General features: G+C 46.1%; 1 protein-coding gene across 4 annotated transcripts in view; it reads right to left on the reverse strand.

The window, feature by feature from the left end:
- SLC39A5 (solute carrier family 39 member 5) overlaps positions 1-15,433 on the reverse strand; it is a 147,754-nt gene that overhangs the window by 109,960 nt on the left and 22,361 nt on the right. Inside the window, exon 1 of one of the 4 annotated variants that reach the window (XM_075334421.1) lies at positions 14,125-14,143. The exons of 2 other annotated variants lie outside the window; for them this stretch is intronic. The gene's annotated coding sequence lies outside the window, so the exon portion shown is untranslated. Of the gene's footprint in view, positions 1-12,371; positions 12,426-14,124; positions 14,144-15,433 lie in introns of those variants that run through there. One more of the 4 variants, XM_075334420.1, reaches the window with a different exon arrangement.

Here is a 15,433-nt window from a genome sequence, read left to right on the forward strand (position 1 = left end):
TTTAAAGAACACCTTTCAAAAAAATTTCATGATGAACGGGACACATGATGTTATACTCGCTGCAGAACAGAATAAAACTTTTTTAATGTTACATCTCTGTTGTGGAGATATTAGCAATCAAAGCATTTAGCACTTAAACCGTTAAATTTACTTAAGTTCAAGGGGGCATTACCAGGTAGATTTCACTGGGGGTATGTACTTCTTCCTCTTTCTGACACTGGCCAATCATAAGCAGGCAGCAACAGTTGGGGAAAGAAGACCTTGCCTCCACAATAGCATTGACAAGCAAACAGTCTGTTTTCCTCACTGCAGTGTGATGACATGTGCTGGAGCACAGCAGAACTGAATGTGATTAACTGACAGTTTTCAGCTCTTATCTCCGGCAGTCTGAGTACAAACACTTCTACCAGCTCTCTTAAAGATAAAAAGAACAGTGCCCTACAGTAAAGCCCCTGTCACATTTAACGACTTACGAGCGATCCCGAAAACGATGAGACCTGATAAGGATCGCTGGTAAGTCGCTGGGAGGTCGCTGATGAGATGTCACACAGTCAGACCTTACCAACAATGCAGCAATGATGAGCGATCTGTATAACGATAAGCGACCTGTATAGGAGGTCATTGTTAGGTGTCAAACACAGTGATGTGTCCTGCCCAGCAGGACATCACCTTTGAAGACCCTTCCGCAACGACTAGCGATCTCACAGCAGGGGCCTGATCGCTGGTAGGTGTCACACCTAACGAGATTGCTGGCGAGATCGTTACTGCGTCACTGTGACGGGACTTTACAACAGGCTTTATGTGAGCTATAATGACACAGTCTGCTCTCTTCACTGTAAATTGATTACATGTACCAAAGCACAGCAGACCTGAGTGTGATTAACATCTTTCATCTCCAGCAGTCAGTGTGGGGGGAATGGGCAGTGCTGTGTAGTTGCTGTACTGCACTTGCTTTGGTAATGCTAATGTGTATTTTATTCTGTCCATAAAGCTCATTTGAAATTGAGAGAAGAGCTACTAAAACTAATTGTAATGAAATTCACCTCTGCAGCAGTGACCCTCCCTCCACACTGACTGCTGGAGATGGGAGGTGTTAGTTAATCACACTCAGGTCTGCTATGCGCCAGCACATCACTGTTTGTCAATGTTATTGTGGGGTTGTGTTCTTCTTTCCCCAGTATGTTGCTGCCTCCTTATCAAAACAAGAACAACTTATTTCTTTGTGTGTCCAGTTCAACATGAAACATTTGGCCAAAGGTCCAAATGGATAAGTGAATACTGTTGGTGAAACTGTGTACATTTTATCAGTGAGAGAATCAGAAGTGTGGCTCTTGTGTTATGAAGGGATAAAAGTAGTCATCCATTAATTTCTTTCTATGTCTAAAAAATTCACTTGTAACTATCTGAATTTTATGTGTTGTGTGTGAGTGATAATGAGGGTGGTTGGTAGGTTTATATTGTATCTCTTGGGCATTCACATTGTTAACTATAACCAGGGCCGTATTTACCATTAGGCACCCGTGGTCCGGTGCCTAGGGCGGCAGATTGTGAGGGGCGGCACCTTCTGGCAGCAAAAAAAAAAAAAAAAAAAAAATTTTTTTTTTTTTTTTACATTTTTTTTTTTGTGGCTGCCGAGCACAGGGAGCTGATTGACCCCGGAACTGCCGGTGCCTGCACTTCCGGGGTCACAGGCGCGCGCCAATCAGCTCCTTCCTCTGTGCTGCGTCCACTGCTGTGTGGACGTCACATGCAGAGCTCACAGCAGGACGCCGCGGATGACGCCGTGATGGAAGCTGGTGTCAGAAGAGGATACTCACGTGAGCCAGGAAGATGGCGGCGGGCACTGGAGCAGGTAAGTGGATTCATAAGGAGCGTGGGAGTGTCTCTAATGCAGACCGGAGATCTGCACATGCGGGGGGGGGAGGCGGCAAAGGCTCATACTGGAGGGAGGCAGAGGCTGAGACTGGGGGAAGGCTGGAGGGAGGCAGAGGCTGAGACTGGGGGGAGGCTGGAGGGAGGCAGAGGCTGAGACTGGGGGGAGGCTGGAGGGAGGCAGAGGCTGAGACTCGGGGGAGGCTGGAGGGAGGCAGAGGCTGAGACTGGAGGGAGGCAGAGGCTGAAACTGGAGGGAGGCTGGAGGGAGGCAGAGGCTGAGACTGGAGAGAGGCAGAGGCTGAGACTGGAGAGAGGCAGAGGCTGAGACTGGGGGGAGGCTGGAGGGAGGCAGAGGCTGAGACTGGGGGGAGGCTGGAGGGAGGCAGAGGCTGAGACTGGAGGGAGGCAGAGGCTGAGACTGGGGGGAGGCTGGAGGGAAGCAGAGGCTGAGACTGGAGAGAGGCAGAGGCTGAGACTGGGGGGAGGCTGGAGGGAGGCAGAGACTGGGGGGAGGCTGGAGGGAGGCAGAGGAGGAGACTGGGGGGAGGCTGGAGGGAGGCAGAGACTGGGGGGAGGCTTGAGGGAGGCAGAGGCAGAGACTGGGGGGAGGCTGGAGGGAGGCAGAGGCAGAGACTGGGGGGAGGCTGGAGGGAGGCAGAGGCAGAAACTGGGGGGAGGCTGGAGGGAGGCAGAGGCAGAGACTGGGGGGAGTCTGGAGAGAGGCAGAGGCTGGGACTGAGGGGAGGCTGGAGGGAGGCTGAGGCTGAGACTGGGGGGAGGCTGGAGGGAGGCGGAGGCAGAGACTGGGGGGAGGCTGGAGGGAGGCAGAGGCTGGGACTGAGGGGAGGCTGAGACTGGAGGGAGGCTGGAGGGAGGCTGAGGCTGGGGGGAGGCTGGAGGGAGGCTGAGACTGGAGGGAGGCTGGAGGGAGGCTGAGGCTGGGGGGAGGCTGGAGGGAGGCTGAGACTGGGGGGAGGCTGGAGGGAGGCAGAAGCTGAGACTGGAGGGAGGCTGAGACTGGGGGGAGACTGGAGAGAGGCAGAGGCTGAGACTGGGGGGAGGCTGGAGGGAGGCAGAGGCTGAGACTGGAGAGAGGCAGAGGCTGAGACTGGGGGGAGGCTGGAGGGAGGCAGAGACTGGGGGGAGGCTGGAGGGAGGCAGAGGCAGAGACTGGGGGGAGGCTGAAGGGAGGCAGAGACTGGGGGGAGGCTTGAGGGAGGCAGAGGCAGAGACTGGGGGGAGGCTGGAGGGAGGCAGAGGCAGAGACTGGGGGGAGGCTGGAGGGAGGCAGAGGCAGAGACTGGGGGGAGTCTGGAGAGAGGCAGAGGCTGGGACTGAGGGGAGGCTGGAGGGAGGCTGAGGCTGAGACTGGGGTGAGGCTGGAGGGAGGCTGAGACTGGAGGGAGGCTGGAGGGAGGCTGAGACTGGGGGGAGGCTGGAGGGAGGCTGAGACTGGGGGGAGGCTGGAGGGAGGCTGAGACTGGGGGGAGGCTGGAGGGAGGCAGAAGCTGAGACTGGAGGGAGGCTGAGACTGGGGGGAGGCTGGAGGGAGACTGAGGCCGAGACTGGGGGGAGGCTGTAGGGAGGCTGAGGCTGAGACTGGAGGGAGGCTGAGGCTGAGACTTGAGGGAGGCTGAGGCTGAGACTGGAGGGAGGCTGAGGCTGGGGGCAGGCAAAGGCTGAGACTGGGGGAGAGAGGCTGATGCTGAGGGAAGATAGAGGCTGATGCTGGGGGAGAGAGGCTGATGCTGGGGGAGTGGGAGAGAGGGGCTAATGCTAGAGACAGAGGACAAGGGATGAGGGATAGTGCAATGACAAAATCGATTGGGTGGGGGGAGTGTAAGGACACAGAATAAGAGGTGGCAGCATTGGGAGCTCATTGTAAAGAAGGGGCAGCATGTGTGGGATCAGTATGGAGTGGAGCAATGTAGGGGAGTCAATATCAAGAGTGGGGTAGTGTGTGTGGGGGGGGTCTCAGCATAAGCGTTAGTGTGGTGGTCTTAGCATGAGTGGGGCAGCATGAAGGTCTCATTATGGAAAAGAGGAAGGCAGCATTAGGAGCTCATGGAGAGGGACGGCATGCATGAGACATTGTGAGAAGGGGCAGCATGCATGGGACACTGAGGAGGGGGCAGCATGCATGGGACATTGTGAGAAGGGAGCAGCATGCATGGGACACTGAGGAGGGGGCAGCAAGCATGGGACACTGTGAGGAGGGGGCAGCATGCATGGGACACTGAGGAGGGGGCAGCATGCATGGGACACTGTGAGGAGGGAGCAGCATGCATGGGACACTGTGAGGAGGGAGCAGCATGCATGGGACATTGTGAGGAGGGAGCAGCATGCATGAGACATTGTGAGGAGGGAGCAGCATGCATGAGACATTGTGAGGAGGGAGCAGCATGCATGGGACATTGTGAGGAGGGAGCAGCATGCATGAGACATTGTGAGGAGGGAGCAGCATGCATGAGACATGGCGAGGAGGGAGCAGCATGCATGGGACATTGTGAGGCGGGAACAGCATGCATGGGACATTGTGAGGCGGGATCAGCATGCATGAGACATTGTGAGGAGGGAGCAGCATGCATGAGACATTGTGAGGAGGGAGCAGCATGCATGAGACATTGTGAGGAGGGAGCATCAAGCATGAGACATTGTGAGGAGGGAGCAGCATGCATGGGACATTGTGAGGAGGGGGCAGCATGCATGGGACATTGTGAGGAGGGAACAGCATGCATGAGACATTGTGAGGAGGGAGCAGCATGCATGGGACATTGTGAGGCGGGAACAGCATGCATGGGACATTGTGAGGCGGGATCAGCATGCATGAGACATTGTGAGGAGGGAGCAGCATGCATGAGACATTGTGAGGAGGGAGCAGCATGCATGAGACATTGTGAGGAGGGAGCATCAAGCATGAGACATTGTGAGGAGGGAGCAGCATGCATGGGACATTGTGAGGAGGGAGCAGCATGCATGGCACATTGTGAGGAGGGGGCAGCATGCATGGGACATTGTGAGGAGGGAGCAGCATGCATGGGACATTGTGAAGAGGGGGCAGCATGCATGGGACATTGTGAGGAGAGAGCAGCATGCATGGGACATTGTGAGGAGGGGGCAGCATGCATGGGACATTGTGAGGAGGGAGCAGCATGCATGGGACATTGTGAAGAGGGGGCAGCATGCCTGGGACATTGTGAGGAGAGAGCAGCATGCATGGGACATTGTGAGGAGGGGGCAGCATGCAAGGGACATTGTGAGGAGGGGGCAGCATGCATGGGACATTGTGAGGCGGGAGCAGCATGCATGAGACATTGTGACGAGGGAGCAGCATGCATGGGACATTGTGAGGAGGGAGCAGCATGCATGGGACATTGTGAAGGGGGGGCAGCATGCATGGAACATTGTGAGGAGGGATCAGCATGCATGGGACATTGTGAGGAGGGGGAAGCATGCATGGGACATTGTGAGGAGGGAGCAGCATGCATGGGACATTGTGAGGAGGGGGCAGCATGCAAGGGACATTGTGAGGAGGGGGCAGCATGCATGGGACATTGTGAGGAGGGGGCAGCATGCATCGGACATTGTGAGGAGGGGGAAGCATGCATGGGACATTGTGAGGAGGGGGCAGCATGCATGGGACATTGTCCTCACATCATGCTGCTCCCTCCTCACAATGTACAGATCATATTTCACAATCGAGGAAGATGTGGTGGATATACAGTAGTTTATAAGGGAGGGCAGTGTGGTGTTTTAGTTTATTAGGGGCAGTGTCACAGTCACAGTATATAAGTGGGGACGGTGTGGTGGGAATATTTTATACTCATGCTATGTTTTGATGTGCCTGTGGTGATTCCCATTGGGGGGGGGGGTTAGTTTCTTATTGATACTTTTTAAAGTGTGCTACAGAGTAGATCTGCCTTAAACAGATGTCGTGTGCGAAAACTCAGTTTTACGTTGTCACTAAGGGGCGCGACCACTTAAAGTGCCTAGGGCAGCATGAAGGCAAAATACAGCCCTGACTATAACTATATAATTGTCGAAACAAACAGAAATAATTACATAATGTCAATGAGCTATAAAGTGGCAGTAGGACAAAATACGTCCTGTTAGGAACACTCTATATTGGTTAGAGGGTAAAGCCACTATTATTGGCATCTGCCATGTAACACTACATCACAAATACATGGCTGCCTGGCAGCTTACCCAACAGCTAATCACTAGGCTTTAGCAAACCCCCATAGCTGTCAAGTGAATGGAGATGACGATATTCAATCACTGCTGTTTAATCATTCTGCCACTGCTCCAGTGAGAGCAGCCATTAATAATAGCTGAATGAAGCTTCCCCTGCTCCCTCCTTTTAAGAACCCATTCCCACCACCTCACAACCAATGTCCCTGGCAACACAGTGCCACACTATTGTTACTGTAGTGCCTGGGAGCTTGCACTGTACTATAACAGATTGTAAAGGATTTCCATCACCAGTGAGATACTCCCTGTAGTTCTCCAATGAATCACAGTACACAAAGAGTTAATCTGGTCATACATTTATGATAGGCCACAAATGTAGTGTACTTTGGATAACTCTGACAAATCATATTATTCTCATGCCATACTGAACCGGACAGAGACTTAAAGGGTTATTCCCATCTCCAAGATCCTATCCTAATATGTAGTAGGTGTAATAATAATAATAATAATATTAGCAAATACCTCTAATTAGAAATGTAATGTAGTTCTCCTGATTAGCTATGTCACTTACCTCATACGCAGGACATTACAGTGACTTAGGTATTCATGTTTCCAACAAATCATGTGAATCATAAGCTGCTGCAGTGCCTTCCAATGCCCTGCACATGAGGTAAGTGACATAGCTAATCATGAGAACTATACTACATTTTTAATTGGAAGTATTTGCTAATATTATATCTACTACATTTTGGGATAGGATCTTGGAGATGGGAATAACCCTTTAATTATTGCAATGATTCACAATTTCACAGCTCTGTGTAAATAGAACCAAATAATGACCTAAATATTATACATGGGATACATTAAGCTAAATATAGGATTATCTGTTTGTGGTATTAAAGGGGTTGTCCACTATTTGGACTACTGCTATTTACCTTAGTGACCCATTGAAAAGAAATAAAAACAGATACTTCTCGCACTTGCACCATTCCAGTCATGTCTGCGCTCGGTCTCTCTGCACTTGTCTGACATTATTATGCTATGTGAGAACTGCAGCCCATCAGTGGCTGCTGATGGGCTGCAGCACTTACACCTTCATAACAATGTCATGTGAATGCCAAGAGATCCAGCAACCAAATCACTGTAGTGACGATGATGCAACTTAGTCAACTATATGATGCACAGGCGTTCTTGTTTGGCTGAGCACTCTCGTTCTCTCTATGTTGACCAAGGACATATGCCAAGAGATCAATGCAATTAGCAGTTCAACAATCAGACATCGAAAATCAACATTTCCCATGACGATCAGTCCACCAGTGCCTCCATACACATTAGACCTTTAGCTGAACCCGTCAATATCGGCAGGTTCGAAAAACATTAGTCATTCAGATGTCATGTCACTTCATTGTTACTGATTTGCTCCTAGTGTTTGAAGAATCGTTTCCTTCCTGTATGCTATAAATTACAACCTGTTCTCACATTCCCTAATAGCTCAGTGTGTTATTAGGTTGATTTCCAATCAATTGAAAGTCACTGGTTCGAATCGAGATGCAGCCATGAAGAAGATTTCCCAAGAAAAGAGGAACAACATCATCCAGCTCATAGATAGTGATCTCTTGGCAAAGAAAATTGCCAAACTGCATCATGTGAGTGCTATGACAGTTGGAAGAATAAGAAATTAAGTCTGTCCATCCATTCAAAAGCCAAGAGCTGGACGTCCAGGCAAAATATAGGAGTCAAGGTCTTTCAATTTCAGCGTGATAAATATGGCAGTGGAAGTTGGCTTGTATGCTTCATAATAGTGAGATCACAGACATCTATGTAAGCACTGTGCAACGCACATTACACAAGTCTGGAACGGTGGCCTGAAAAAAGGTGAAGAAGCTTCAACTTCAATATCCTCCTAATAAGCATAAGCTCGAGTTTTCATAAAAGTACGAAAAGTGGACAGTAGAAGATTGGAAATGTGTGATTTGAAGAGATAAAACAAAAGTCAATAGATTAGGCTTTGATGGGTTCAAATGGGTCTGGAAGAAACAAGGCGAAAAAAGGCTCATGGAAAGAGAAATTGAAGGAACTGTCAAGTTCAGTGGAGGAAGCCTGATGACATGGGATTGTTTCCCAGCTAATCGCATCGGTACTTGACCAGGTTTGATGGTGGTCTCAATGCTATATGTAAATATCCTACAAGATGAGTTACTTCATACTCTCGAGTACCATGGATATGAAAAGGATGACAGTGTTCCAGCAGGACAATGAACCAAAGCATACGTTGAGATTGGCGAAGAAATGTTTCAATGACAATGAAGTAGAGGTGCTGGATTGGCCTCCACAGTCCCCAGACCTCAACCCAACACTAGTTGGACACTTGTAGGTAGAGTTGAAGAAAAAGCTGTATACATATTCAAGTGACTCAACCAGTATACACCAACATTGCGTATGTGTAGAGCGGACCTGAAATCAGATTTAGGTAGAGACATGCTTGATTCTGATAGAGAGAATGTCCAGAAGGATTCAGACAGTGTTGAAAGCTAAGCGTGAATTTACAAAATACTAACAAAATAATAAAAATTAAAATTTAGATTTTAAGAAGCAAAACAGTAACAAATGCAGTGACATGACAAGATTCTGCATAACTAATAATATGCTAAATAGTTGCAAGTTAAATTTATGGATGATATAGCCAAGATGATTATCTATAAATTGAAGGTAGTCTCACACTCAAAGCTGTAGTGGATGGTGAGATATGGAGCCTAAACTTCAAAATTGTAAAACATTGTAACAGTTTTGCTTGTTGCTGTAGTTCGCAAAGGGAATTATAATGATACGTGTATAGTTAAAGGAGAAAGTGCAGCAGAAGGGAACTCTGCAGAGATGAGCTCTGGGCATGAAATCGAGTCATTGTGGCATCATTTCTACATGGCAATAAAAGGGATGAGTATAATTTCAATTCCCTATAAGGTACCTGAATGTAAATGATTATTTGTGATCCTGCTGCATGTCTAGTAAAAACAACTCTCAGTATCTCCTTATCATTTTTAAGGAAGTACTGGGAATTGAAGGTTCATGTGATACAAATGCATATGGGGCTGACCTGACAGTACAATTGAATTAATCTTGTTGATATATTCATGTACTGGTGGTAGTTTTGGTGCTATATTCCTTTACTGAGGGTGGTTCTGGTGCTGCAGTCATGTTTTGACGGTAGTTCTGGTGGTGCATTTCAGTACTGATGGTGGTTATGATGCTGCTTTCATGTACTGATGGTGGTTCTAAATGTTTACACATGTAGCAATCCATAACTAGTAAGATGACATGCTACATGGCCATATTACAACTCAAAAATCCTAAAAACTTGGCGTTTTGAGATTGAGAGTTATAGAGTATCTGCACAATATCTGCTCCAAAGACTGTAAATTAAAGTGTGTTGACATTGGTTTTCTTTTGCAATAAAGAAGAGAAGGGGACGTGAAGGAAGTCTATTGAAGCGCGCATCGGGTTGGAGGGACAACAGAACCACACTATTGTTACTCCTATAGTAAACAAATGCACTAGAGCACCTTAATATTGAAATGCACTCTCTTTATTGGATTTTTAATACTATTAGTACACCCACCCTGCAGTAGCACTTTTTAGGTCCAGTGGAGACCATATATACTTTGTGACTAGAGGTGTTTATTAGAACACTGATATAGAACAGGATTGCTCACTTTATGTTGTGCTTTGTTACCTGAGTACTTATACACAAGTCTGTAATAAATGTCTCTGTGCCGCCCCCACGCCAGCAGCCGATGCTGCTCGGATCCGGATCTGCGGTATGGCTCAAGGGATTCTTCCGGACCCGGGGGTCACGCTGTCACTTCGAATAAAAGGGGACATATTTGTACGGGTATTGTTGAAAACTGTCTGTGACGCCACCCACGGTGTGTGGTGAGGTGTACCACCACCGCTGCTGCTGTGGGACTCCCGGGGGCGATGGGCTAGCAGCTGGATGTTAACCCCTCCGTGGTTAATATCCATGGATGGGGATGGATGCCCCGGGGCCCACTGTCTCTGTGCAGGGAATGGTAACGGCAGGGACGGCGCACCCGTTCAGGCCGGGGATGTTACTCACGGTTGAATAAATCACACAAGTCCTTTGGTAAACCAAGGTGATGGTGGCCAGCTGCCGCGGCCGGGGGTGTATTTCTGGTCCCACACCCGGGCTGGTGGTCAATGCCCCTTTCCTCTGCACTCAGTGTTTTCTGTGATAGACTTCCTGGTGTGTAATGCAGGAGTCCGCTCCCGATCCTTTGGTTGGGAGCCGTGCCCATCAGACGCTGACCCGTGGGATCTAACGGGCCCTGGCGGATGAATGCCCTATCCCTCTTGGTGGGTGGTTGTCTATTTTTCGGGACTTAGGTTGGGACAGGACCTAAAATCATGCCCTCAAATGGTTAATTAGCTAGGCCGTTGGTGCCGGTCCTGGCTTCAGGGTCCAAGTACCCCATTTTGTGCACTGTTTCCTTGTCGGTTCTGCGGTGTTGGTACCGGCAGGCTACAACCCTTCCCCGGTCCACTTCGGATCTCCGGCAGCCGTCTCCCTGCCTCCTGCTGGCACTGACCACTGTCTGCCACCTAGCCAATGTGTCAGGGCTCCGACCCTGACACCTGTCAGCTTCACCTCCAAACTCCCAACTTCCTTGACTAAACTCCAAACTACAACTCCCTGTTTTTCCCGCCCTGGGCTCTCCAGACCCCTAGGTGGGCGTTCTCCTTCCACCTGGTCCCGCCCACTGGTGTGTCTGTTCTTCCCTGAGGGGGTGACTAGGATTTTGTCGACTGATTTAACCCTGTGTGGGATAGGTGTTATGCGGGGAACTATACTGCGTGACTACCTGGTTTTGCCAGGGCGTCACATCTCTCCTTAGTTGAAGCACCACAATATATTGTACAAGTATTAGTATTTTTAATTTTAAATATTCTAATAAAGATATATTTTTTAACTATACTATTACTCACTTCTTTATTTGTTAAGGTACATCTCACCCTACCAAGTGTTGTTGATGATTTATATATAGGCAAAATAACGTTCTTGTCATGAGCATCTGTAACCTTTAATGCATGCTGTGATTTTATTTGCCTTCACAGAAGCTGTCTGACACTAATGTCACTTTGCTGTCAACCCATACGCCTAGTTCTTTTTCAGTAACACTTTTATAATTTTAACATTTAGTGCGTAATTATACATTTTGTTTCCATCACCTGTGCATGATCTCAAAATGATCTACATTAACCATCAATGGTAATTTCTCAGCCCAAGACTTCAGCTTATATACATCCCTCTGTAATATTAAATCATAATCCTCTGTGTTGATTACCTTGCACCGTTTAGTATCATCTGATAATATTGAAATTCTGTTCTGTATGCCATGTACCAAATTATTAACAAATACATTTTATGTACCAACCTTTTGTGTTGCAATGTATCAAACGTCTTTGCAAAGTTCAGATACTGTAGACAATATCCACAGATTAACCCTGGTCCAGTCCGGAAATTACTTCTTCATAGAAGCTGATCAGTTAAGTTTGCAGGACCGATCCCTCATAAACCCATGTTGGTGTTGGGTCATGAGGTTATTCTTACTGACATACTCTAGGATAGCATCTCCTAGGAAATCCTCAAATATTTTGCCCACAGTAGAAAATAAATTTAATGGCCTATAATTTCTAGGTTCAATATTGTCTCCCTTTTGAATATTGGCACCACTTTGCAAGGCGCGGGTTCTGTGATAGAGACACTGTTATTATGGAATCTTTTTACGTTACAAATAATTGTTTGTCTATCAAGGCACTTAATTCCTGGAAAATTCGGGAAAGGGGAGGGGGTATATGCCATTCAGACCTGTTGACTTGTCTACTTTAGTATTTTTGAGGCTGCACCTATGTCCTGCTGGGTTAACCAGGTGATGCTTAATGAGAATGCATGTTATTCTTAGTAGATTGGCCTTTCCATTATACTCTTCCATAATTTCACCCAGATGATTTTTTGAGTTATTCACATGTATACTTGTCATAACATATGCCCAACTGAGGTTACCGGAATTCCTTTTTTTTTTTGTTGTACTTCAAACTGTGAATTACAAGCCACATTGCACAAATGCTAACCAATTAAAATGTTGGAAAATTCCGTAAAATATCAATTCATGGAACTGTAGAATATATAAAAAATGATCCCCTTCTGTATCATGAACATCCCCATTATCAGTAGTATAAAACAAACAGACCATGCATACAAATGGACCAGAACGCTATGAGCCACTTACCAGTTGAATGTCCTGTACTCTTCTTGGCTACACACAAAGACTTACATATCCCAATTTAGCCGACAATAAAGCTGTGTAGGCCTGGGCTGTTTGTTTTTCCACTCCTACACTTGTTCATTGGAATACAGATTTAGCCTTGGATGGGGGAAGGGGCATGATCCCACACCCTTACATACTTAGGAAAGTTAATATTTAATTCTTTCGTCAAAAATTTTCCAGTTTTAGCCCATTACTGTAAACACCAGATTATACGTAGTGTACTTTATAACAAAAATGACTTAAAAATTATACAGAACATACAATTTGGTGTTTGGCAGAATGACGGGTAGATAGCTGATCTCTCTGCTTCTAAAAATAGGAAACCTCAAGGAAAGGAAGTTAGAAATAGGATATTATGAAACATTCTGAAACAAACCAAATAAAGAAAAGAGGGACAAATATGCAGGATTTTGGTTTTAAACGAATCCACAAAGAGTGGGCTTCATTTAGACGCCCGTTTTTTTATGTGTTCTATCCGCATAGTTTATGGGGCTGTTCACATGTCCATGTGTGTTTGCAGACTCAGTGGTCCGCCCCGCCAAAAATCAGAGTTATGTCCATTTTCGATCAGTCACGGATCAAATTCTCTAATGACAGTTTATGCGTCAGTGTATATCAGTGACAGCAAACATTGCCATCCACATGTAATCTGTGTGATGTCTATTTTTTAATTTTTATCTTTTTTTTAAGACAAGAAAATTACTTATGAAACACTGATAGTAAAAATTATCGCACAGACAAACACTGGTGAAGACAAAACCTAAACACTGAAGACACGTAGGCGATTTTAATTCTCCATTTGCAGGTACCTGTCCACCCATGAATTGTAGGGGTTTTTTAACCAAAAGATAAGTACCCAACAAAAATTATACTGCTTTGCCGTTGGCTGTTGGGCTCACATAAAATCTGGCCAATTTTGTGTACTAAAGGGCACTTTACACACAGCGACATCGCTAGCGATCTCGCCGGTGAAAGCATCCTTCCCCATCGGTTGTGTGTCACGGGCAAATCGCTGCCCGTGGCGCACAACATCGCTAACACTCGTCACACGTACTTACCTGCCTAGCAACGTCGCTGTAGATGGCGAACCGCCTCCTTTCTAAGGAGGCAGTTCGTTCGGCGTCACAGCGGCTGCCCAATAGAAGAGAAGGGGCGGAGATGAGCAGCCGGAATATCCTGCCCACCTCCTTCCTTCCTCATTGCTGGCGGCCGCAGGTACGATGTTGTTCCTCATTCCTGTGGTGTCACACATAGCGATGTGTGCTGGCGCAGGAACGACGAACAACATCGTACTTGCAGCAGCAACGATATTTGAGATTAGAACGACGTGTCAACGATCAACGATATGGTGAGTATTTTTGATCGTTATTGGTCGTTCATATGTTTCACACGCAATGACGTCGCTAACGAGGCCGGATATGCGTCATGATTTCCGTGACCCCAACGACATCTCGTTAGCGATGTCGTTGCGTGTAAAGCGGCCTTTAGTATCTCAATTTTTACATGTTTTTCATAGCAGTAATGCTTGTCTATATTCCCATTTTCATTGTTTCACATATCTTAGCACTACATTGTGCAACTGACTCCTTTTTGTTACCGATGACACATAGAGCATTTTTTGCATAACAAAAAAAAAATCATTGATGCCTGAAAGAGACTTTTAAATCATTTTTGGAAAAATATAACTCTCGTCATGCCTTGAAAGCATACTCACAAATTTGAGGGGTCATGCTTCATTTTCTGTAGAGCAGCTCCATTTTTTTTACATATCCATTCCCCCTTTTACAGTCCACACTCTTTCCGTAGTCCTGGGATCTGTCTAAAGTTAAGTTCCCATGATGAGTTTTTGACGCTGAATATTTTGTTGCTCAAAAAAAAAACACATAATCTTACAGTTCCAACAATGATGGGTGGGATTTCTAACAATCTCATGTGATCTTCTGTGATTTTTCTTTTTCATACTGCATAGACTGAGCTACACTGTGTTTGAAATTCACAACTTGTTAATTTCTCTTGCGAGTATGCTGAGTTTTATATACTCATTTTCCCCATAGATATACATCAGATGTGGAAATGTTGCTGCCGAAATGCAATATAACTGCATGTAATCCACTCCTAAAGTATATCAATACATTTTCGTCAAACCCAAATATCAGGAAGAGTCAAAAACAAAGCAGCTTTATTTAAAACATGAGATAGCAAAAAGAGACAAACAAAAACCACAGCATCAAAAACACGATTAAATCAAATGTAATAAAACACAACTTTAAAAACACCTTAAAAGAAACTCAAAATGCAATGAAAAAAAAATGCAAGTAACATAATTTACTTATTAAATCCTCATCGTGTTAACCTAATCTAATGCAAAAAGCATCCAATGCAATTTTATGGGAATAATCTGCACACAAAACTCAGCATACACGCAAGGGAAATTGCAATTTTGCGGATTTGAAACACACCACAGCTCAGTCTATGCTGCTTCAAAAAAATAAGTGGCCATGAGATTTTTATAAATCCCATCTACGTTACTAAAACTGTAAGATGTTGCGTTTTTGATGTGAAAATATGTAGAGTCACAAAATCCTCAAAAGTCATTGGGGGCATACAGCCTAAAGAGGAATAATACTGGCGCCATTCACAGGAAACGTTCCAGAAGTGCTAATTTCTAGGGGGTTTCAGGACTCAGGTTTTGGGAAAATTTGCCAACTCTCTTAGGCTCTGTTCACACTAGAAAAAGGATTTTTCTCAAGAAATTTCTTGAGAGTCTGAAAGATTAGCGCATTTGCAGTAAAAAAAAACGCACCAAAAACGGCATGCGTATTTACCGCGTTTTTGGTGCCTTTTTGGTGCATTTTTTTTCCGCAGGTTGGTCCCTGCGTTTTTTTACCATTATGTATGGCAAAAAATGCAGGTACCTGCAGAAAAGAAGTCACATGCACATTCTTTTTCTCAAGAAATTCTGCAGAAAGAATGCTCTTGAGAAAAAACGCAGTGTGCGCACAGCTATTTTTTTTTCCATAGGT

The sequence above is a fragment of the Anomaloglossus baeobatrachus genome, chromosome 2 (genome assembly GCF_048569485.1).
Source record: "Anomaloglossus baeobatrachus isolate aAnoBae1 chromosome 2, aAnoBae1.hap1, whole genome shotgun sequence".
Taxonomy (NCBI): domain Eukaryota; kingdom Metazoa; phylum Chordata; class Amphibia; order Anura; family Aromobatidae; genus Anomaloglossus; species Anomaloglossus baeobatrachus.